Source organism: Pinus tabuliformis, chromosome 3_2 (assembly GCF_031772625.1).
Source record: "Pinus tabuliformis cultivar Carrire ecotype Pingquan chromosome 3_2, CPIR1, whole genome shotgun sequence".
In the NCBI taxonomy this organism is placed as follows: domain Eukaryota; kingdom Viridiplantae; phylum Streptophyta; class Pinopsida; order Pinales; family Pinaceae; genus Pinus; species Pinus tabuliformis.
In genome coordinates, this window is record NC_142302.1 from 1176878481 (window position 1) to 1176902262 (window position 23782).

General features: G+C 40.3%; 1 pseudogene; it reads right to left on the reverse strand.

Moving 5' to 3' along the window:
* Window positions 1-21729: 21729 nt before the first annotated feature.
* On the reverse strand, window positions 21730-22811 carry LOC149184918 (putative ribose-5-phosphate isomerase 3, chloroplastic pseudogene; annotated as a pseudogene).
* Between the last annotated feature and the right edge of the window lie 971 nt (window positions 22812-23782).

The following is a 23782-nucleotide window of genomic DNA, read 5'->3' on the forward strand; positions in this document are numbered from 1 at the left end:
GTCCAAAACATGCCAAAGAAGAAAATCCTCCTTCAATTTTTACACAGGTGTCATGGTTTTAGAGAAATGTCAAAAATATCGTTGCCTCAGGAGAATCGAATGCACCTCTGAAATGACCTTGGGAAAATCAAGTTTTCTCCTACCTTGGTTAGCCAAATGACTTTCTTGATGAGTCAAATGATAAATAGACACAAATATATTTCCAAAGAGCTATCATGATCTCAATTTGGAGTTGAGGAAGGCATTCAAAAGTTGACTGCAACAGGACTCTGCCTTGAGGCAGCCTCATTTGGCACATTTTGACCAGTCTTGGGAGATTTGATTTTTGACAGGGAAAATGAACTCCAAATTGCAAAATTCTAGTTTTTTTTGAAATTAGACTCAAACACCTTTCCAACGAGCTATCCTACACCCAATTTGGACACCGGGAAGGCCTCCAAAAATCATCGGAAAGTCGCACTATGAGTAGGGCTCAGGCGTGCTACGCATCAGGGTTTTGGCTGAACGCGTAGCGCGCCGCGCGCTACCCTTAAGTTGGGGAGGTCCATTTCACAAAAAATCAACATTTTTGGATTTTTTATGACAAATTACACTTGCTCAGCCACTGCCAAGACATTTCATTGAGGTTTGGGCCCTCAAAAGGTCAAAAAACAAGCAAAAAATGACCTTCTGCCACTTTTTGGACACACAGGAAGCAGTCTTGGGAGATTGCATTTTTGGAGGGGCAAATGGCCACCAAATTAAGAAATTCCACTTAGGCTAGAGATTAGACATCTAGAAATTTCCAACAAGCCCACTTGTGCCTCATTTTGATGCCGAGAAGTGCCCCAAAAGTGGGCTCAAAGGCGCGCTACGCGTTGAGAAATGGCGCGCTACGCATCAGGACATTTTCTAAATTTTTCACCTTCAGCTCAGGAAAACGCAGCATTTGACCCGTTTTGAATTTTTGGTGGGATTTTTCATCCTCCTTGATGTAATTGATGTAATTTCATGTTGACATGACACTTTTTTTACCTATTCTAGAAGATTCATTCATAAAATGGCAAAAAATTAATGAATGAATTGGTTTCCTAGCTTATAGAGGCAAGTTGTTTTGATTGCCTAGATTGTAGTGCTCAGTTTAGAATTGGTTGAAACAGCTCCTAGGATGATGAGTTCGACCCCTAGAGGCAAGGGAATGTGTTAGCTTGCCTATATTATGTATTTTCTTAGTCATTTTCATGGTTGGACTCTTGAGGGATAAGCTTAGACTGTATTACTCTTTGTATCTCTGCAATTTTGGCAAAGGAAAGACCAGGGTTTTGCAGCACTATTTGGGATTCCTGTGGTGATTTGTGTTGATGGTGTGTTTCTCTCATATACTTGTAAGTTTGTTATGTGTATCATTTTCCTACTCTTCTCTTCTGCAAATTAAGTAAATGAAGTGTTAAGGTAGAATTCATGGTTTCTATGCTCTGCCTTTAAGTTTCCTTAATATCTATGTTTTCATCTGTTTAAGGAGAACTCTCGATGGTTTCTTGCTCTCTTTAGCTCCTCACCGGTCATATCTATCCATTCACTTATTTCAAAGGCATCAAGACAATCTCCTACCTTGGCCCAGAAAGACCTCTGCAAAAACTGTGTCTCATCCCCGCACCCAAAATTGTTGTGCTCAGCTTTCCAACAAAACCCTAAAAATTTAAAATCAAACTTTCCCTATCAGTTTACTAGCCTAAAATCAGTGTTCTTTATTGGTCATCTCAGCCCTTTGAAGACCTTTGCCAAGATAGACCTGGAGAGAGCCCTCTCCTGTCCCCGTAGGGCTAGCTACGAGGCTAAGTGGTTTGATGTTGCTTGGATTTTGTCTTTTTCAGCCTGAGGCCAAATTCAAGCACTAACATATTGGCGACCATACTGGGGAGAACAAATGGTTTTCTTGTTGATGTCATTTGTTTTATAAGCTACAGACGGAGCCTGAAGTTATGCCAGGTAGCCTTCGAAACGCTTTTTCTTTGCATTAGCGGAAGTAGATAAACGCTACTTCAGTCAATCTCTGGTCTAGCTTGTAAACGTGACATCTAACTTGTTAATTACCCCAGTACATGTATCAAGTTCAGATCTGATTGTTGATGGTGGACAACGATCAGATACTGACAAGGTTGAAATCATTCACTGGCGACTCATTCACTGAAAACTCCAGATATCAATGCTTCATGGTGACTTCACTGCAGGAAGATTAGTAGCTTTGAGCTTTTCAAAATGGATCGGGTTGCAGGAAGATATGCTCCCATGAGCCGAGATCACATCCCTGGTTTTCCAAATAAAATTCCGAAGGTAGATTGGTCAAGGAATTTGCATACATTTAAAGATGATGGTAGGAAGGACGCTGCTCTACATCTAGTTAGATTTCACATGCATATTCGCAAGTTGAAGGTTGATTTTCCTGAAGATTTCTTGATGAAGATATTCTTGGCCACTCTGGAAGGTAAAGCCCAATCATGGTATGAAAGTTTGCCGCCTGCTTGTATTTACTGTTTAAAGGATTTTCATGCTATGTTCATTAAACGATATAAGGACTCTTATCCATCATTAAATTTAGTTCAAGAATGTTGCAAGCATGCTTGTAGTTTTATTGAAAGCCTTGAGAAATATTATGAAGATGATAATTTTATGGATGATGAGATCATGGAGGCTCTGTATGAGAATCCATTTCAGCAGCATAAAGAAAACTTAGAGGATACTTGTCTAGATGATCAGGACATTTTGCAGCAGAATCAAGATCAGCAGGCTGAAGATGGTCATATGGTGGAAGATGATGAAAGAGAGGGTTCTATTACAGATCTGCCCACAGAAGAAGACAGCATGCAAAGTAGTCAAGATTCAATTTCAGAATGTGATGCAGTCAAGTCAGCTATTTCAGATCAACATTCAGATCATGATGACCAAGAATACCTTGTGCTGAATCCCATCAAAGAGAGCTCTGCTGTTGAGATCATAGACAGAGTTGTGGATTCAGATGTTCATAAAAAATAGAATGAGATCTTTGTGCAAGTAAATGATAAATCTCCTTTCAATAACTCAGTAATAAATGATAGTTTGAATGCCCTGTCATACGAAGATAATTACTATTTAAGCAGAAGAAAACAAAAAGCATTGTCTCCTTTGTCTGAAGATGAGATAGATCTACTTTTGAGAGGTCTTGTTACAGCCCAAGCTACAGCAGATTTGCAGTGCACACATAGTCAGGAAAGTGTTGGAGAAACTTCTTCCTCTTTTGAAAAAGATGACTGTCTTATAATCAGTTTTGTAGACCAGCAAAAAGATAATTTTTTCTTTCACAAAGATGATAAGGCTGTCATGTTTGATAATCTCGAAGATTGTTTTTTGTTTAAGAATGACCTACAGCACATTCACACCACAGAAGATCAAAACATTCAGGATTTCCATTCAGATTCCTCTTCATATGTTTCATGTGCTGAAATGTTTTTCCAAGAAGAGATCTGCTCATCCATTTGTTCAGAGTTTTTTGAAGCCTATGAGCATACTTTTACTGAAGCACATGATGAAGGCAGATCAGAATTTGAAACAAAGGACACCTTGTTCTTTCAGCAGGAGGTGGCAATGGCAAATCTTCATGTTTTTTACGATCCTCTAGCAAGTTTGTTGCAGCCAGCAGTGAAAGTGTTTATTACAGTGTTTTGTTGCAGCCATGGTCAACTATGTTTTTGGATGCCCAGTGATAGGTTTGTACTGTTGACCAGAAGATCTAATCAGGAGAATCAATCAAGAAGGCATCTGCTTGATTGGTTGCATTGGCATTTTGATATAGTTTGATGTATATTGTCTTGTAAGAAACACAGGTGGTTGTCATCATGATTTCAAATCTTGATGGACTGCTGCCCTTCAAAAAGCTTTGAAAAGTCTTGTTTTAAGTCAGTCATGAGTCATTTGTGTTTGGTCTGTTGAGTGAGTTTTTCAAGTTATTTCAGTTTGCCATCGAGTCGGTTTGAGTCAAGCTTCAGTTAAGTTTCAGTCAGTTTTCAGTCAAGTTTTCATTCAATAAATGTGTCAAAGTTTTGTGTCAAAGGTGGAAATAATGACTCCATCGCCCAATGGATGAAAGCACTGGTCTGCTCTCCCAAAGATCTGCTGTTCTTGGCACCCCCAAGGAGCTACCATCCCCATTGGAGCCAATGTTAGTTTCAGTCTTTCCAGCCTTCCTCCAGTGATCAAATATGCTCTTACAAAGTGATTTTGAAGTGTCAAGGTCAAATTTTGTCATTTCAGTGAGTCTTCAAGCAAAATTTGGTCACTAGGCATTAGGTCTAGGGTTTGCTTTCACTCCTTCTAAAATTGCCCAAATGCCAATCTATGTCACTATTCAGCTGAGTCTATCATCATTCATAGGGTTGTCATTATCATGTCAATGTCGAATGAGTCATTTTACACCTTGTTCATGCTTCAGTTGCGCCTAGGTAAGGTCATTTCCCTCTCCTAGGGTTTTGAAGGCAATTTCTCTTGGACGGTCAAATCATCGGCAAAAATTGTATCCTGATGTTCATACACCTTCCCCTATCCTTAAAGTACCTTATCAAATGCTTCCCATCACTGAGATCCCCCAAATTCCTCATTTTTGCACAAACCCTAGTTTCTTGCTACAACCTGGCAATTTTCTAGGTTGGACCTGTGTTTTTCCCTTTTGGACCCCTTCCCCTCACTGGATTTCTAAGATTCCACTTTCCCCTGCTTCCTAACATCCCTCCCCACTCCCAAAAATTTCCTTAAGAATTTACAAGCCCCTCATCCCCTTCATTGCGCTTCATTTCCACAAAATTCCTTGTTTCACACATCGGGATAAGTTTCACTCAAAAGATGTTTCAGAGCAATCAAAGATGAATTTTGGAAAACTGAGAGAGTTTTTTGTCCAAAACATGCCAAAGAAGAAAAACCTCCTTCACTTTTTACACAGGTGTCATGGTTTTAGAGAAATGTCAAAAATACCGTTGCCTCAGGAGAATCGAATGCACCTCTGAAGTGACATTGGGAAAATCAAGTTTTCTCCTACCTTGGTTGGCCAAATGACTTTCTTGATGAGTCAAATAATAATTAGACACAAATTTATTTCCAATGAGCTATCATGAGCTCAATTTGGAGTTGAGGAAGGCATTCAAAAGTTGACTGCAACAGCACTATGCCTTGAGGCAGCCTCATTTGGCACATTTTGACCAGTCTTGGGAGATTTGATTTTTGACAGGAAAAATGAACTCCAAATTGAAACATTATAGTTTTTTGGAAAATAGACTCAAATACCTTTCCAACGAGCTATCCTGTGCCCAATTTGGACACCGGGAAGGTCTCTAAAAAGCATCTGAAAGTCGCGCTACGCATCAAGGTTTTGGCTCAACGTGTAGCGCGCCGCGCGCTACCCTTAAGTTGGGGAGGTCCATTTCACAAAAACTCAGAATTTTTGGATTTTTCATGACAAATTACACTTGCTCAGCCACTGCCAAGACATTTCATTGAGGTTTGGGCCCTCAAAAGGTCAAAAAACAAGCAAAAAATGACCTTCTGCCACTTTTTGGACACACAGGGAGTAGTCTTGGGAGATTGCATTTTTGGAGGGGCAAATGGCCACCAAATTGAGAAATTCCACTTGGGCTGGAGAGTAGACATCCAGACATTTCGAACAAGCCCACTTGTGCCTCATTTGGATGCCAGGAAGTGCCCCAAAAGTGGGCTCAAAGGAGCGCTACGTGTTGAGAAATGGCGCGCTACACATCAGGACATTTTCTCAATTTTTCACCTTCAGCTCAGGAAAACGCAGCATTTGACCAGTTTTGACTTTTTGGTGGGATTTTTCATCCTCCTTGATGTAATTGATGTAATTTCATGTTGACATGACACTTTTTTTACCTATTCTAGAATATTCATTCATAAAATGGCAAAAAATTAATGAATGAATTGGTTTCCTAGCTTATAGAGGCAAGTTGTTTTGATTGCCTAGATTGTAGTGCTCAATTTAGAATTGGTTGAAACAGCTCCTAGGATGATGAGCTCGACCCCTAGAGGCAAGGGAATGTGTTAGCTTGCCTATATTATGTATTTTCTTAGTCATTTTCATGGTTGGACTCTTGAGGGATAAGCTTAGACTGTATTACTCTTTGTATCTCTGCAATTTTGGCAAAGGAAAGACCAGGGTTTTGTAGCACTATTTGGGATTCCTGTGGTGATTTGTGTTGATGGTGTGTTTCTCTCATATACTTGTAAGTTTGTTATGTGTATCATTTTCCTACTCTTCTCTTCTGCAAATTAAGTAAATGAAGTGTTAAGGTAGAATTCATGGTTTCTATGCTCTGCCTTTAAGTTTGCTTAATATCTATGTTTTCATCTGTTTAAGGAGAACTCTCGATGGTTTCTTGCTCACTTTAGCTCCTCACCGGTCATATCTATCCATTCACTTATTTCAAAGGCATCAATAAAATCTCCTACCTTGCCCCAAAAAGACCTCTACAAAAACTGTGTCTCATCCCCGCACCCAAAATTGTCGTGCTCAGCTTTCCAACAAAACCCTAAAAATTTAAAATCAAACTTTCCCTATCAGTTTACTAGCCTAAAATCAGTGTTCTTTATTGGTCATCTCAGCCCTTTGAAGACCTTTGCCGAGATAGACCCGGAGAGAGCCCTCTCCTATCCCCGTAGGGCTAGCTACGAGGCTAAGTGGTTTGATGTTGCCTTGGATTTTGTCTTTTTCAGCCTGAGGCCAAATTCAAGCGCTAACACATCGCACCTCCCATGTGTTGCAAGTGAGATGAATCCCTGTTTCCCTGTGTTGCAGGTGCGATGATTGAGTGAACTATTTTTCTTCTTTGAAATTTGGTTTTTCTCCTTGTTTTCAGCTTTATTCAGTAGTTTTGTTATACATGATCAGTATCTTCTTGCTGAAACCATCTTCCTTCACATTATTTCAGCCTCCATCAGTTAGGAATTGTAAATGTTTTTGTGTATTTGTCAATCATTTACAGTCTTCCTTTGTCGAAAGTAGCCTAATCAAACTGTTGTTTTTGATGCAAGTGTCATAATTGTCATTCTGAATCAAAAGAAGAGTGTCGTAAAGTCTTCCTCTTCTAGATAGTTGATTGTACTTTTGTCATTGTACTTGATTTGAAATTATTAGTATTTGAAGTGTCGAAAACAGTTTTCAATTCGAAATCGAAAAGTGTCGTCTTAGTCTTCCTTTCATTTTGAAAAGAAAATTGTTAGTACTATTGCTTTGAAAGAAAATAGTTCAGATCTGTACTTAGCTTTCTTTTTGGCATTCACACATTAAGGAAGCAGAAAACAAATACATGCATGTGCATCTGCATTTTGACTGCATGCGAAATTTGATTTAGGAAAGTGCATTTAGTGTGTGCTCTATGCTCTCTGCTGAAAGAAAATCATCATCTTCTTTCCTTTGTAGCTAGGATTTTCATTGCTAAAAGAACATAAACAACTGTTTATCATTTTAGATTGCATATTTAGGAATTTCACATCTACATCACGCGGTGAACCTTGAAAGACAAACTTCTAAGCAAGATCAACCATAAAATAAATCTTAATGAACATAAAAACGCTTTGGAACCTAACACAACACATCTAGAAGTCTAGGCTAGAGACATGTTCTGGCATCGTAAAACCTGGTAACTATCGTTTTCATCAAAGGTTGGGTGATTCCTCCTCTTTGATACGACAAGTGCCAGTATGGACTTGTGCTCCCCGTACCATCGAGTATATATTGGGAGACCACAATAGGCTGATATCCTTTATCCTTAGGAAGCCATGTCTGCTGCCCTATCGATCGTAATGCACTGAACACAACATTCGGGAAGATTGACTGTTGTACACAAGTCCTTGGTAATTTCTCTATCATTTATCACCAAGGTGTATTTTGCAGTTTTACGATCGATTTGGTAAACCCTCTGTCTAGACTTCTAGAGTAGTCACTTTTGTTCCTTTTCGACTCCTTAAAAGAAAAGGTCCATCTGAGCACTTTTCACTTCAGGCTCATTAAAAATTGAAGGTGACTAGAGTCACCTTTAGCTTTTTCTTGACTCTTAAAAATTGAAAAAGCAAGTTGCGTCAAAGTGTCTTAAAATTCATTTAATCGGAATAACTTTTTCCCCTTTATTTTTTGAGTTGATCAAGTAATCCACAATCGTGGAAGAAAGTCAATCAAAACCCCGTCGTTCACGGAGACTAGCGAGTCAACCGTCTTTGACCTCAGAAACGAAACCATCCCGAGAAAAGCGTTCTCGTTTAATTGAGACAAATTCACCTGATTTATTTGAAACTTGTGTTTCAACATCGTCAGAGACTATAGTTACTCCAATTATCTCTGGTACATCTTCCTTTACAGAAGAAGTTCCGCAGTTACAAGAGGACATTAGAACTGATCCTAGTGTAACGGTAGACACCTCTATTCCTGAAACAGATCCACCTATGATTGATCCAGAAACTGAGGTTCACTTGCCTGAACATCTGGAAGTTGAATTCCAGAATGTAGAAGGTGTCACCCCTACAGTATCTGTTACTGCAAAAGCTACACTTTCTTTGGCTCCAGAAATATTTTACGAACCTGACGGTCTGCCTCTTCCACCTGGATTGATTGCCATAGAAGAAATAGTAGAGTATCTTCTACCCAGTACTCCAGTGCATTTTGGAACTGGGATCCACTTACATCCTTCTACTACAGAAGTTAGTTCTTTTTCATTGCAAGTTCCTATCGAATCGCTAGGAAATCTTTTGGATAGACTAAATATGTCTGAACAACCATCAACATCTAGGACTGTCTCAACTGACACAGCTATGGTGGAGCTTCCTGCTGCCGTTCCTATGATGATTGCTGGTATACCATCTGTCCCGGCTAGTTATCAACAACAAGCCGAAGTCCAATCAGGGATTGTTTTGATGACATGGTATGTTCCTATTTTTTCATCCGGAATCTCATCTGGTATTTCTTATGTTGAAACTCAACAAGTTAATCTAATGTGTCTTCAAAGGCCAATCTACCCTTTAAGTACTGGATTGCCACCATGTTATTGGGAAATCTAGTGTCTATTCAGAGTTGCTAGTCCACTAAGATGGGTAGCTATCTTAGAAACAAACATATTAAAGTCACTTGTTTTTCCTTTACGAGAGAGAGATGAGAAAGAAGTAGAGAGTACCAACCTCAGTCTTCCGCTTAGCTCCTTGCTTGTTTCCTTTCCCCTTTGACAGAATCTCACCACTGCTTCCTTACTTGTCCTGCTTCAAAGAGCACCTGTAGATTCACAACAGCATAATACGATCAAAGCATAGAGATCTTTCACTATAAACAATATAGAATCAGATATATATTGACCATACACATGCATATATCAACACAATATTCAGAGATACACAAGAATATGGAGGAAAACTCAAATAGCTTTATTAGTAAAAGTAGTAGAAGAGAGGATTACAACCACTTGGTCTGACCCAGCGCCATCCTCCCAGCTTGAAATCCCTCTTCACCTCACACAAAGCAAGATCACCCAACAATGTCTTCAAAGAGAAACCAACAACACCTCTTTGCAAATTACCAAATTCCAACCTCTGGATCTCTGGGATGAGGGATCCATTTATAGATATTTGCAAGGGGGTGAGTCAGCTTCTGGGATTTTGATTAATGTCATCTCTCTGATAGTTCTTGGTGCCATTTGGGGATTTCATGATCTCCTACTCATCTTTGGGCGAATTCAGGGAGGCAAGTGTCAAATGAGCAGCTTCTAGAAGATTCTCAGGGTCTCCACCTAGCAAACTGCTTGTGCCATTTTTCTGCTCTCGCTCATCGCACCCTACAGAAGGGCTTTCCAGTATGCATCGCACTTTTTGCATGTGGCAGGTGAGATGCATCGCACCCTTTGCACTGGGTAGTCTGTATGGTCCTGCTTTGACCAGTTCTGAGTGGTTTTTCATGGAAAACTTCTGGGAGATGATGTAATCAGTTGACCTTGCTCCTTTAGGGTATGAAACAAAACTTTTAGGGACTTAGAAGCCCTTGGTTTATGGACATATGTGATTGGGGTTGCAGTGCCCAAATATGTCTATAACAGTTGCCCCCTAAAGCATGAGGTCATAAATCTTTTGATGTCAGGTGAAATGCTTTATAATGAGGATTCGAGGTTTTTCGCACTGGAAGGTGACCTGTAATAAGATACAATACAATACATTATCTTCATAATATTTTCATGATCTGGCTGAGGTGGGCATTCCCATGTTCAACTTGATAAATTCATTTTCATGTACATAGGATAGACAACCGTCTGTGTGCAGACTGATGATTCTGGTAGAGCCATCATCCCTTAGTTTGGATGATTATTTGTGTAGCAATGGTGTACATTTGATGTCTTTATTCTCCTGAATATATCGCAGCCCGGATGGATGAACTAGATCTGGGGTCTTCAAAACTCGTTCAATCTTCACCCGAAAGTATAAGTCGATCCATGTGAAAATATGTCTTGATGTCGAACATGGAAGGACATCACCTGATTACCAGCCAATGATGTAAGCTGTTAACAGACGCGAGAGGAATCACCGATGATGATGATGACCCTCAAGGTACTGCAGTACAATTCACGTGGTGTGAATACATGAGTTGATGTTGAACACCACGCAAAATATTTCGGTCGAAGGCCATTAGTGTAAACCTGTCGCCGGAAGTGAGAAACTTGCCATTAAGGCATGCAAGCTTCAAAGTACTGGAAGGGTTGTCCCTAGGTTGGCTTCTTGGATAATGAGCTGATGTTGACAAGAAGTGACCTGTCGTAGGAGGGCATTAATGGATCCCACATCTATGACATGGAACGGAGAAAATGATTTTGTAGAGGTGAAAACGATCTGATGATACAAGGTTCAGGGTGGCGGTCATGAAAGAATGAAGCGTGAAGGTATTGTAGCGGATGAGACACAAGCTGGGTAGGTGAATTCTCTGAGCGACTTCTCTTGAACATATCGGCGACACTGAAATGGATTGGTAGCGTTAACCCCAAAAGTGGATGGTATGATGGACCAATGGTGATATGACCAGTGAACAGAATAACCCAACCCGACTCAATCATGGTGATGGAGTGAAAGTGTCATGTTCAAGAGCGACCTGCTACCAATAAAGTTTCTTCAAGTTTTCTTCCCAATTTTCCCCAGTCATTTCTGACCAGTACCTCTTTATTTTTGTCAAGCTTGAGGAGGATAACATATGCTTGTTCTATAATTTTCCCTTCGGGCAAACCCGTCGCTATGTTTTAACGAGCCTAGCGACAGTGAAACTTGCTCTTGTCTGAATGGACAAGTTTTTCACTATTGTTTTAACGAGTTTAACGACAAGGATAACTCGGTCCTTTTCAATTTTAAAGAGTCTGAAAAGAGACAGAAAGAAAAATCCAATATTCCTTTTTTGTAATCTAATCCCTTAAGTCCAAAAAAGTATAAAACAATATGAAAGGGATGAATTTTCGATAGTTTTAACGAGCCGAACAAGACAAACGCTCGATCTTTTTGTGTAATAATCCCTCAGGTCCAAAAAGATTAAAATCTAGAGGAGGGATAGCACTTCCAATCACTTTAATGAGCTGGAGAGGCCAATTGCTCGGCAATCTTTTCATATTTTACGAGTCAGATGAAAAGAGCTTAAAGGAGACTCGTTTTTTGAGGAATGAGTGATGTTTTCAGATAGCAGCTGGTTCCAGGTAAGGTTTGGAACTTTCCAATCACGGCAGTGTAAAGAAGGTGGCTAATAGGATCACTTGTCGCAATTGTTCCTCAAAAGGGGTAAACAATCAAATGGAGGCGAATGATTGGCTAAAACAGAGTGGAGGTGATGGTAAGAACACGACCAAGGCTCAAAAGCTGATGATAATCATTCACAATGGTTATTTACTGGAGGTGGGTTCATTTTTTAATGAGCTTAAACTTTGGTGGAACATATGCTCATTGCTAGGTTTAATTTTTAACGAGCTTGAACTTCGCGTAAAATTGCTTGTGATAATGGTCATTGATATTCGATTCACTGTTAACACTATGTTCTTTTGACGGTCGTACTACCTGTTCAATTGCTCCATCAAACTGATTAGAAATGAGGACATATGCTTGAAAAATGAGTTAAAAATCTAATACCCTACTTAAATTACATGAAAAGTAACTTAAAATAGTTTTTTACCCCTCATTTTACCATTTCTTTTGGAGTTGTGACTGTTGGAGCTCTGGAGGTGTTTTCCCCCTTGATTTTCATCAGCTGATTCTGGGAGATTTTGTGGACGATTTTCGGCGCCGTCTGGACCAGGTAGGAGCTAAACCTGAGCTCTTCAATTGCATTCTTTCCTTTTTGAATTCTGAGCATGTTTTCCTACTTTTCTGGGCCCCTAGGGTTTGAACATTTCGTTCTGCCCCCATCGCACCTAGTATATATCGAAAGGTACGATGCATCCTACACTGGCCACTGACCAGTTAGGATGCATCTCACCTGGTGCACAGCTAGGGTGCGATGGGCGCAAGGAGGAAAACTTTTGCACTGATTTTTCATGGAAATTTTCCCTGTTTTTTGCCAAATCAGGATCCTAATTCTTCTCTTGTTTGTTTTTCAGAGATTCATCAAAGAAAAAATGGTTGTTACATGGTGTGAACGCGAGCATGAAGAACAGGACATGGTTTCCATTCATGATCTGGGTACAGTAATTGCATTGTGGAACTGTGGCTTGCTCAAGTTCTTCCGCATGTCTAGCATGAGGCAACAAATCAACTTGTTGCAATATTTCCTCGATGCATGGGATCCTACCGACCAAGTGTTCCGGATAAGAGGCAAATCCATCCCCATGAATGTTGAGGACATCTATTTCTTGACCGGTTTATTGAGGTGTGGCACCCCTCTCTCATTGTCAGGTTTCGCCCGTGGGGGCGAATCCGTGAGGGATTATATTCGCCGATACTATAGAGAAGGATCTCAGCCGAGCAGGGACGGTAAGATCAATATCCGAGATGTCACAGACCGGTCCTTAAGGACTATTTTATTTACCTTTGCTAGACTGGCTGGTAGCGCGGCCCTTCACTTGGCCAACAGGTCCTATATGCAGTATGCCTTGGAATGTCTCAAACCCAAGGTATTCAACTGGTGTGATACAGTACTTCCGGTGATCAAAGAACAGCTCACCAAGGTGAAAATCGTAAGATCTAAGAACTTTGTCTATGGTTCAATTCTGACCGCTTTCACCTTGGAGAGGATCCCACTGATACAACCCCAGTACATCTCACTTGGCTTGCCACCATCGACTGAGCCACGGATGCAGAGATGGGTCGACCTTATGGCCAGACATGCTGGTCAATCGCAGGTTTCATTCTCTGATGCTTTCTTCGAGTGGTTCAACCGTCAACTGATGACTTATGTCGAGTATCCATATGCTGGGATGGACTTCCGGGGTGACCCAGACTTGGTGCTGCCGGCTGGCGAGCAGTGGGGTGCCATAGGTGAAAATCTCTGACCATATCTCTGTTTATTGTTTTTATAATGTTCTTGTGTTTTTCAAATGTTCATCAAGACTAATCAAAACTCATGTGTTTATGCAGATATTGGGCCTGTGCGTCCGAGAGTAGTAGCTACTGTTCCAACAGGAGAGGCTGTAGGGAGGGCCATCCTTCGCGACCTGGATGTATCCGAGACCCTTGCAGTGTTGCAGGATCAGATCGAGGGTCTCACCCTTGGTATTCCTGACGTGAGGACCGATGAGCTGCCTCTGAGATTACAGCGCCATACCATTGGCGTGCCGAGCCATTGGACTAGGCTCTTACGCATGATTGCACAGGCGGTGACTAGTTATCACCAGCATCATTAGACTAGGGTGCCCCCTTGCATTTTGAGTTTTTGGGTCATATGACCGATTTTGTCCTGGACATAGAACACTATGTACAAACTATAAATAGTCATATATATATTTTTTATTTTCGAAGTTTTATTTTGGTTAAGTTATATGATCCTAATGCAGTTATTGATAAAATGCTTTCCTTTTACAAATGTTGCAAATGTCTATCTAACACATAATTTGCTAATGAATCGTTAATGTGTTTAACTTTCTGGGAATATGTTCATATTGAATAGAATCGAACTACCTTTCCAAAATCTTGACACTTAGGAACATACGATAGATAGCTGGATTCTGCACGGAATAGATGCCTGTAAGCTGGAGAATGATGAGCTGTGAGTCTAGCCTGACGACAAGTCGGCGTATGCCATGTGCGATGGCATCAGAGAGGAGTTCTATCAACGCACTATATTCATCGATGTTGTTCGTTGATTGACCCATACACACCCCTCTGAAACTCACTAACTCGCCGCTTGGATCAAAGATGGCCCAAGCTACAGAAGATAGGTTCTGCATACTACGACTCGCCTCGTTGGCATATCCAACAAATGATTCCAATGGGTTCGACATCTACAACAAAATGAAAAATTGGATTACCTATCCAAAACGATCACTCTTAACGAAACAAAAATGTAACAAAAGCATATGAAGAGGTTACCATGCCGAGTCAAGCATAGTAACGCTTAAGGTACAACCCGTTTCAGGGTTGCGAAAGTGGAATTTCGTCATAATCTACTAGCTCATAGGACCCTTTTGCTAATGCACGCTTAACAATATAAGGACCCATCCACAAAGACTGGAACTTACCTACTCCCAATTTATCGGATTCCTGATCGTAAAGCAAGACCAGGTCACCTTCTGAGAAAATGCGGGGTTTGACATTCTTGTCAAATTGTGCTTTGACCCGTTTCTTATGTGCTTCGTTAGCTAAGGCGGCGTCATGATGGGTTTCATCCAGTTGGATTAACTCTAAGAAACGAGCCTCTTCCTCTGAAGTTCCGGGGAGGAGGTCAACTGCGAGCTTGAGAGACGAAATTTCACACTGAACTGGTAAGATCGCTTCCAGGCCATACACCAGCTGAAAGGGTGTAAACCCGGTCACATTTCTTACCGATGTCCGATATGCCCACAAGGCTGAGTACAGGATTAGGTGCCAACTTTGTTTATGGACTCCAATCATCCTTTGTAGCATGCGTTTCAAGACTTTGTTGATCGCCTCAACTTGCATGTTAGCTTGTGGATAATACGGAGTAGAGTTGTCGTGGGACGGTCCTAATTTGGCGGCCAATTCAACCATCATGTGATTGCGGAAATGCGATCCATGATCTGTGACTATAGCTTGTGGAATGCCTAAACAGGCGACTACATGATTGAAAAAGAAAAGAGTGGCTGTTTCGCCGCTGTTGTTTAATGTAGGCAGCGCCTCGACCCATTTCGTAAAATAGTTAATTGCGACTATGATATACCCATGCCCCCTAGCCGAGGTGGGGTTACATTGCATGAAATCTATGCCCCATTTGGCGAATGGCCCAACAACAACTACTGGCTGCAGAGGTGCAGGTGGTATTCTGGTTTTACGGTCGAAGATTTGACAAGCATGGAAACTTCTGACTGCGGTTATGCAATCTTTCAACATTGTTGACCAGAAGTATCCTGCTCGTAAAATCTTTTGTGCTGTAGCATAACCAGATTGATGCCCCCCAAATGCGCCTGAATGACAATCATTCAGGACTTTTTTGGTCTCGTCATTGGTGAGGCACCTTTGCAGAACTGTATCGACACCACGACGATCATGTAGTCTTTTTCTTGGTATCGAGTACGTCGCTATTCTGAGCGAGAGGTATTAGACCTATACGTTTGGGTTGGAGATAAATGATTATATCTCCATACCACGGATCGCTTGAAGATATCAGAAACAAAGATTCATCCACGATTGTTGTTTTGGATGTTGAATCGTTGGACGACGATGGGAAATCACATAGTAACTCTGCGAAAACTAGAGCTTTCTTTGATTTGGATTTTACGAATTCCAGATCAAACTCTTGCAAAATTTCTATCCACTTTGAATATTTGCCCCTAAGCAATTGCCGTGACAATATATAAGTCATGGGGTTGCAATCTGACAAAACGGTAGTTTTTCGAAAGAGAACATAGTGTCGAAATCTCTGTATTGCTTGAACGACAGCGAGAGCTAGCTTTTCAACATATGAGTACTTGCTTTCTGTATCATTTAAGTTTCAACTTAAATAATAAACAGGTTGTTCGATTCCATTGTCTTCTTGAACTAAAACCATTGCGATGGTCGTATATGTTGTAGCCAGATACAGGTTAAAGTCTATTTGATAATCAGGAGCGTACATTAATGATGCTTTGATTAGGGATTCCTTTAGAGCATCAAAGGAAGCTTGGGCGACTTGATCCCAGTTGAAGGGTACTTCTTTTTTCAAAAGACGCGTATAACCTTTAGCAAGTTCAGCGTAATTTGCAATGAACCTCCTCAAAAAGTTTGCTTTCCCTTGGAGTTTCTGAATCTGGAGCAAATTTGAAGGTGGAGGCAAATCTATGATTGCCTGAACCTTGCAGGGGTCGAGACGAATTCCGTCTTTTGAAACTACAAAGCCAAGTAAACAACCAGAACCGACGCAAAACACACACTTGTGCAGATTGAGTCTTATCTTCTAGTGTTGGCAACGTAGAAATATTTCTCTCAAATGCTACAGATGATCGGTTTGCTTTCGCGAGTAAGCTAGAAGATTGTTGAGGTATGGTTGAATGATGTTCTTGATGTCATGGAAGGCATAATTCATTGCCCTCTGAAAAGTTGCCCCTGCGTTCTTCAAACCAAAAGGTAGCTTACGGTACGCGAATGTGCCCTATGGATAGATAAATGCAGTCTTTGACTAGTCCTGTGGGCAGATGTTTATTTGATTATACCCAAAAAATCCATCCATAAACAAAAATATTTCGCATCTGGCGCATTCATCAATTATCTGGTCGATGAAGGGTGTAGGGTAGTTGTCCTTTGGACAAGCTTGGTTTACATCACTGTAATCGACGCACACTCTAATTGTTCCTTGCTTTTTCATCACAAGAACAATGTTAGATACCCAATCAGTTAGAGGAACCGGGTAAATGAAACCAGCATGGAGAAGTTTTTCAACTTCTGCTTTGATGGCAGCAACTTTCTTTAGGTGCAGCTGCCGAAGCCGTTGTCTTACTGGTTTGACATCTGGATACATATTAATTTCGTGTTCAACTATGCTCGAGTCAATGCCTGGCATTTCTTCATATGACCATGCAAAGACATCTCTAAACTCGCAAAAGAGAGCGTAATATATTTCAAGTTCTGAAGAAGAACAAGATTTGCCAACATGAATATTTTCTACAACATCTGGTTTAGTTGAGATATTTATGGTGACAGTTTCTTCAATATTGGACAGATTTCGCTTGAAATCCACCGTGTTTACAGTATTTCATAGAAAATCAAAGACTGATGGATGATTAAGGTTGCTGGAGTAATCTTCGTTGTAATCCGGAAGATGGGAACGATGGTGGTAATCTTCCCATGGTGCCCCCTGTATGTTCATTGACTAAACAATTCCTTCATCTGTAGAATGTACATGCGACCAAGGATCTGAAGAGGTACCATACTCCTTAGACCTATCTACCCAAATGCTTGATGAGCGTTCATTGGGGTTTGCCTCCCATGCCGAGAACATTGATTGCTACAATATTTCTATTGGGCTTGGAGGCAAGACCTGGTGACAATCCATGCTAATATCGCGTTTGGACATCTTCTGAATGGAAGATACCATATTGCAGGTCCCACTAAGACGGGTATGAAAATTGGAAAAATGATAAAAAAAATGCATTTATAGATATGTATTCAGCTCATAAAAATGAAGGACCCCCATAACAAAAATGAAGGCCAGGATGAGTTTGGCTAGTAATTGAAGGGTGAAATAATCACAAATATTCAAACTAAGAATATTAAATAATCACAAATTCTCAATTGCATAAATAGTATGAAAATTGGAAAAATGATAAAAAAATGCATTTATAGATATGTATTCAGCTCATAAAAATGAAGGACCCCCATAACAAAAATGAAGGCCAGGATGAGTTTGGCTAGTAATTGAAGAGTGAAATAATCACAAATATTCAAACTAAGAATATTAAATAATTACAAATTCTCAATCACAAATATTCAAACTAAGAATATTAAATAATCACAAATTCTCAATTGCATAAATAGTATGAAAATTGGAAAAATGATAAAGAGGAGGAGCATTATATTATTATGTTTTCTATGTAGCACTCCTAGCAGCTTTTGCATTATCAAATCCTCAATTGGGTCTATGCTATTGGTCTGGTTTCCGAGTGACAGACCAATAGAAACATTTGGTAATGTATGCTCATGTTTTTAATCATAATATAAATATTCTGATTTCACAAAAAACAATATAGATCATCTTAAAACAGACCAAAACCCTGGAAGGAAGAGTTTCGGGATCAAAATTCCCATCAATCATCTAGAGCTCCAACGTGAAACAGAATTCTTACTAAATTTGAAGAATAATTTCTGCCAAAAGAAGTTGAATTTATCTACTTACTCAAAAATATAATAGTCAAATATATTGGCTCTACCTTGTGAGAAGATGTTTGTTAGGTATGCCATTGCAGTTAAACGTGACAACAAGCACACACGGGAGGTGTGCACTAACTATCATCTCGAACTAACAAGTTTTTGATTGATACGGTAAAACTTGGGCGGAAATGATGTGTTAGTCATAGTTCCATGAAGAACTGAAGTTTTGCAACAAATCCCTCTAAAGTTGCCAAAATCCGAGGATACAAAGTGTCAGAGTTCACAATTCAGTACTATGATTGATATTTTGACAATCTGGGTTCATTTTATAAACCTAATTCTACAACCGCTCAATCAATCAAAATATGATGGTTATTTTGCAGAAACACGGTTCGAGTGGCTTTTGGGGATCCAATTTCAACACACGGGACAACAAGAAGCTTTATAAAATTCTACCATCTGAAAAGCTAACAGAGCCGAACTTCTCAGTCGACGCACTTTGCAAGATTTCTTTCTGAACGAGATTAACAACAACTCCACGGTTGCAAACCTAAATTTATACCGATTTTGTCACTAATTTTTGTAGCGGACAGTTCGACTCGTTCAAATAGAAAATTTTGATTCATGACTGAAAGAAAAATAGACCCACACAGATACCGAAAAAATGAGGCTCCAAACGCGTGCGCAGATTCCTATGCTGTGGCAAATTCCAATATATTTACCCTGAATAAGAGTCTTTATACAAAAACCCGTCAGTCAGGTCGAATGTAGCATGAGCAAATTGACCAGAACAGAAAAAAAGAATCCGCGAATTCTTAATTTCTTTACCCAACGAAAAATTCAAGAACACTACTGGATATCTTGTCACGAATTCTTGTTTGGTGTAATGAGGGCTTGCAAAGCCGTGATGTATGAATGAAAGGTGCTCATCACCAATTCTTGCTGGATACCATGAGGTTTCCTTGATATTAGTTGTGGGCTTTGTTGGACGTATGTTTAGAGGGTGTATTTAGTGACAGAGAAAGTTTTACTGAATGTCTTAAATCCTTTTATACATGATTAGTTTGCTCATGAATTTTTGTTGGATGCAAAGAGGGTTTGAGAGACCTTGATGACTAATAAATGAAAAATGTGCAGGAAGATTTGCAGAGGCAGGACCAAGCTTACCTGGATGCATTGGAAGCATTGCAGGTAGCCTCTGCGATGGAAACAATGGCTCAGATTGTGAGGTCAGTATATTGGTAGTGAAAATACATGTTGTTTTTAAATTTTCTGTGTAGATACATGAAAAAGGTTCTTTTAATGTCCACATATGACCAAAGTGGGTTAATGGCACTTGAGTCACATCCAACAAAAAAAAGAATAACCATGGTAAGAAGTAGCTAAAATGTCAAAAGGATGTGTATAAAAAAACATTGTAAACACAGTAAGATGTGGTAAAACCCAATCTACGAGACCCAAATACATGCACAAGATGCTTTTAAGGAATGACGAAGAAGATAGTTGGAAACTGAGACAAGTAATCAGTGCTGTCACATGTTTTTATCAATGCTTGGAATTAAAAAAGAGAGACCGACTGTGTATTCCACAATCACCGCAATTCTCACAAGGTCATTCAAAAACTATTTCGCTAGATCTTTCAGGAATTTATTCTCAAATTATTTGTTCATGTGCCTCTAGACTTTTGCAGTGCCTCAGTTGGAAAATTTCCTATTGACCTGCTCCTAACTGAAAGGAAAGTTTCAAGGCTATGTCAAATTTAAGAACAAGAAAAACATGAACCCCATCTCTCATTGGATTTGCATTATCCACAAACCTACAAACACTAATGTGGCTCAGAAACATCATAATAGATGATTCTCAGCGCAGCTGAATAGAATCCAATATTTTTTCAGACTGATACCAAGTAGGTCATATGTTTAGACTATAATTTAATGATGAACTAACAGTTTATACACAAAATCCTTATTTTGGCATACAATATTGTCAAAAAAGATTGTTGAATTAACATCTCTGGTGTTTTGAAGATGGTTCCTGTTCCTGAACCTTCAAAGACCATTTAAAAACAGATTTCACTCAACCAAAAATCTGCAAATATGCAATGCTAAAGTTTTCCAATGCTGCATTAAGAATTTTATCCGGCTCTAGAAATACTCCAAAGGATTGACATGGGGAGCTACCACACTTATAAGTTCACAAGCAATCTTTAGCGATCCTTGAACATTATGCACCACATATGCAATGGCCATACGTAGGAAAAGCAGTTTACCTTTTACCAGAAGAGCTTGGGAAGATCTTGGAGCTGTTATGCAAAAAGTACAAATGGTTTGAGTGTATAAGTTTTCACAGTTAGTCATCATGTTGCTTGACCTTTCTGGATATAAAATATGTAAAAACATGTGAAATGTCCAAAAAAAATTGCGCAGTTTGTACCCAGAAAGCTCAAACAACAAGTGGTTTTTCTGAAAATAAATATACCACTTTGTAGTTAGGAATGAAAGATGTTCCATGGTCAGATGGCACAATTGGCAAAACATATTGCAAATAATCCAAAGAACAAATTATCAATCACAGATAAATGCGGTAAAAGATTCCAATTTGCCACTGGTAACCAGCATACTCGCAAGTACGTTGGAGGAAAATTCAAATTTATGGGCTAACTTAGTGCATCATTTTAAGACTGCTGTCTGCTAATGCAAATAGATAAGCAAAATCACAAAATACTGTTCTAAACCTATGACATGAAGCATCAAATTTAAGAACAATAGTTTAGTTAGAGCACCAATATTTTTGACCAGTGTAAAATGATAAACAAATTCAGGAAATACTTTTCTAATCCTATGAAATGAAGCATCAAATTTAAGTGAAAGAGATTGGTTTGAGCAACAATATTTTTGACCAGTGTAAAATGATAATCAATTTAAATATATTTGATACATCCAATACCAGATGTTTCTACTGAAATGGAACAAGCTTAATTGATAAACATTTAAACAGCAGATAGTAGAACAAGATGGCAAATGTTGCGTTTAAAGGGCAAAAACATCACAAAGAAACGTCCGGCAACTCTGCCTCTGAAATTGAATAATAACTGGATAGAAAAATTTGTCATTTGCTAATTTCAAACAACTTTTTCAACATTTGCAGGCTTTTCAGAGAAACTGTATACGTCGTTCAATGTAAGATATTGTAGAAAGGAAACACTTGGTCTCATGCCAAATAGGTACAGTGACCCAAAGCCCCATATGGCCTAAACGATTTGAATTTAGTCAAACAATTACCTGCTAACTCGATACAAATGCATGCAATATTTATATTGCATTTATTTCTAGCTGATTACAGAAAGCTACCCGGACACCGACAGTCATCACGGCAACCCAAAAATTTCTCACTTGGTATTGACCCTAACACCTTCCGCCCCAGCAATGATTACAGCCGTGGCCATATCCAAGAAGAGCCCGTGCTCGACCACGCCTTCGAAAGCCAGCATGGCTTTAGCCGCGGCCCTCGAATCTTTGATCGGAGTCTTGAAATACAAATCCACGATGTAATTGGCGTTATCCGTAACGTACGGCTTGTCACCGTCCATCCTGAGCTTCGCCTCGCAGCCCTCGGCCTGAAAGAGGGATTGCAGCCTCGAAGCATTGTACTTCCAACAGAAGGGCACCACCTCCACAGGCATTGCCAGGCCGCTGCCGCCGAGGCCACTGACGAGCTTCGATTCGTCGACGATGACCACGAACTTTGCGGAGGCAGCCTCCACCATCTTCTCTCGGAGCAACGCGCCACCGCGGCCCTTGACGAGGTTGAGCTCCGGGTCGACCTCGTCGGCGCCATCGATGGCGAGGTCAATGTTGGGGTGATCATCAAGCACCGAGAGGGGGATGCCTAGAGACGCGGCCTGCTCGGCAGTGCGCTTGGAGGTGGGGACGCCCACGATGTCTTTCAGCTCCCCGGCCTTCATAAGCTCCCCGATTCTAGCCACGGCAAAGGCAGCGGTGGAGCCGGTGCCCAATCCCAGCACCATGCCGCTCTCCACATATTCCACGGCTTTCTCTGCAGCCAATTTTTTCAACTGATCCTGCGTCAGGACGCCGGTCGACGAGGACATGGCTCTCACTGATAATCTGGCAGTGTTTAGGCTCCTGTTATGGTTGAAGTGAAGGTGGGTATTGGAATTCAAGGGCTTCCAATTATTCAATTCTAAGGAGGAGGACAACGAGGGTAACGTACAAAACGCAGCTCCCGCTGCGATCGCCATGGCCATGGAACCCTGAGACTATGGACACAACTTCAACTATGTCGATTGCTGCAGGGCCTGGATAATGCTCGTCGATTCCTCTGGCTTGCTCTTGTAGATTCACAGCAGCATAATACCATCAAAGCATAGAGATCTTTCACTGTGAACAATATAGGATCAGATATATATTGACCATAGACATGCATATATCAACACAATATTCAGAGAATATGGAGGAAAACTCAAATAGCTTTATTAGTAAAAGTAGTAGAAGAGAGGATTACAACCACTTGGTCTGACCCAGCGCCATCCTCCCAGCTTGAAAGCCCTCTTCACCTCACACAAAGCAAGATGACCCAACAATGTCTTCAAAGAGAAACCAGTAGCACCTCTTTGCAAATTACCAAATTCCAACCTCTGGATCTCTAGGATGAGGGATCCATTTATAGATATTTGTAGGGGGGTGAGTCAGCTTCTGGGATTTTGATTAGTGTCATCTCTCTAATAGTTCTTGGTTCCATTTGGGGATTTCATGATCTCCTACTCATATTTGGGTGAATTCAGGGAGGCAAGTGTCAAATGAGCAGCTTCTAGAAGATTCTCAAGGTCTCCACCTAGGTCTGGAAGCGAGACAAGTAAGGAAGCAGTGGCGAGATTCTGTCAAAGGGGAAAGGAAACAAGCAAGGAGCCAAGCGGAAGACTGAGGTTGGTACTCTCTGCTCCTTTCTCATCTCTCTCTCGTAAAGGAAAAGCAAGTGACTTTAATCTGTTTTTTTCTAAGATAGCTACCCATCTTAGTGGGACTAGCAGCTCTTGGTTTATGGACATATGTGATTGGGGTTGCAGTGCCCAAATATTTCTATAACACACCATATGAGGGGCAGTATGCCTTTTCATTGTTCCCACCTAAAGAACAACCATATGAGAGTTTACAACAAAATTCATGTCAAACTAGAATTACATCCAGCGGTTGGATACCAATACTGCCTCAACAACCAAGGGTTGTATATTCAATCAAACCAGTCCATCCTGTGTCGAATATTCCCACTACACCTGCTATTGTGACTATAT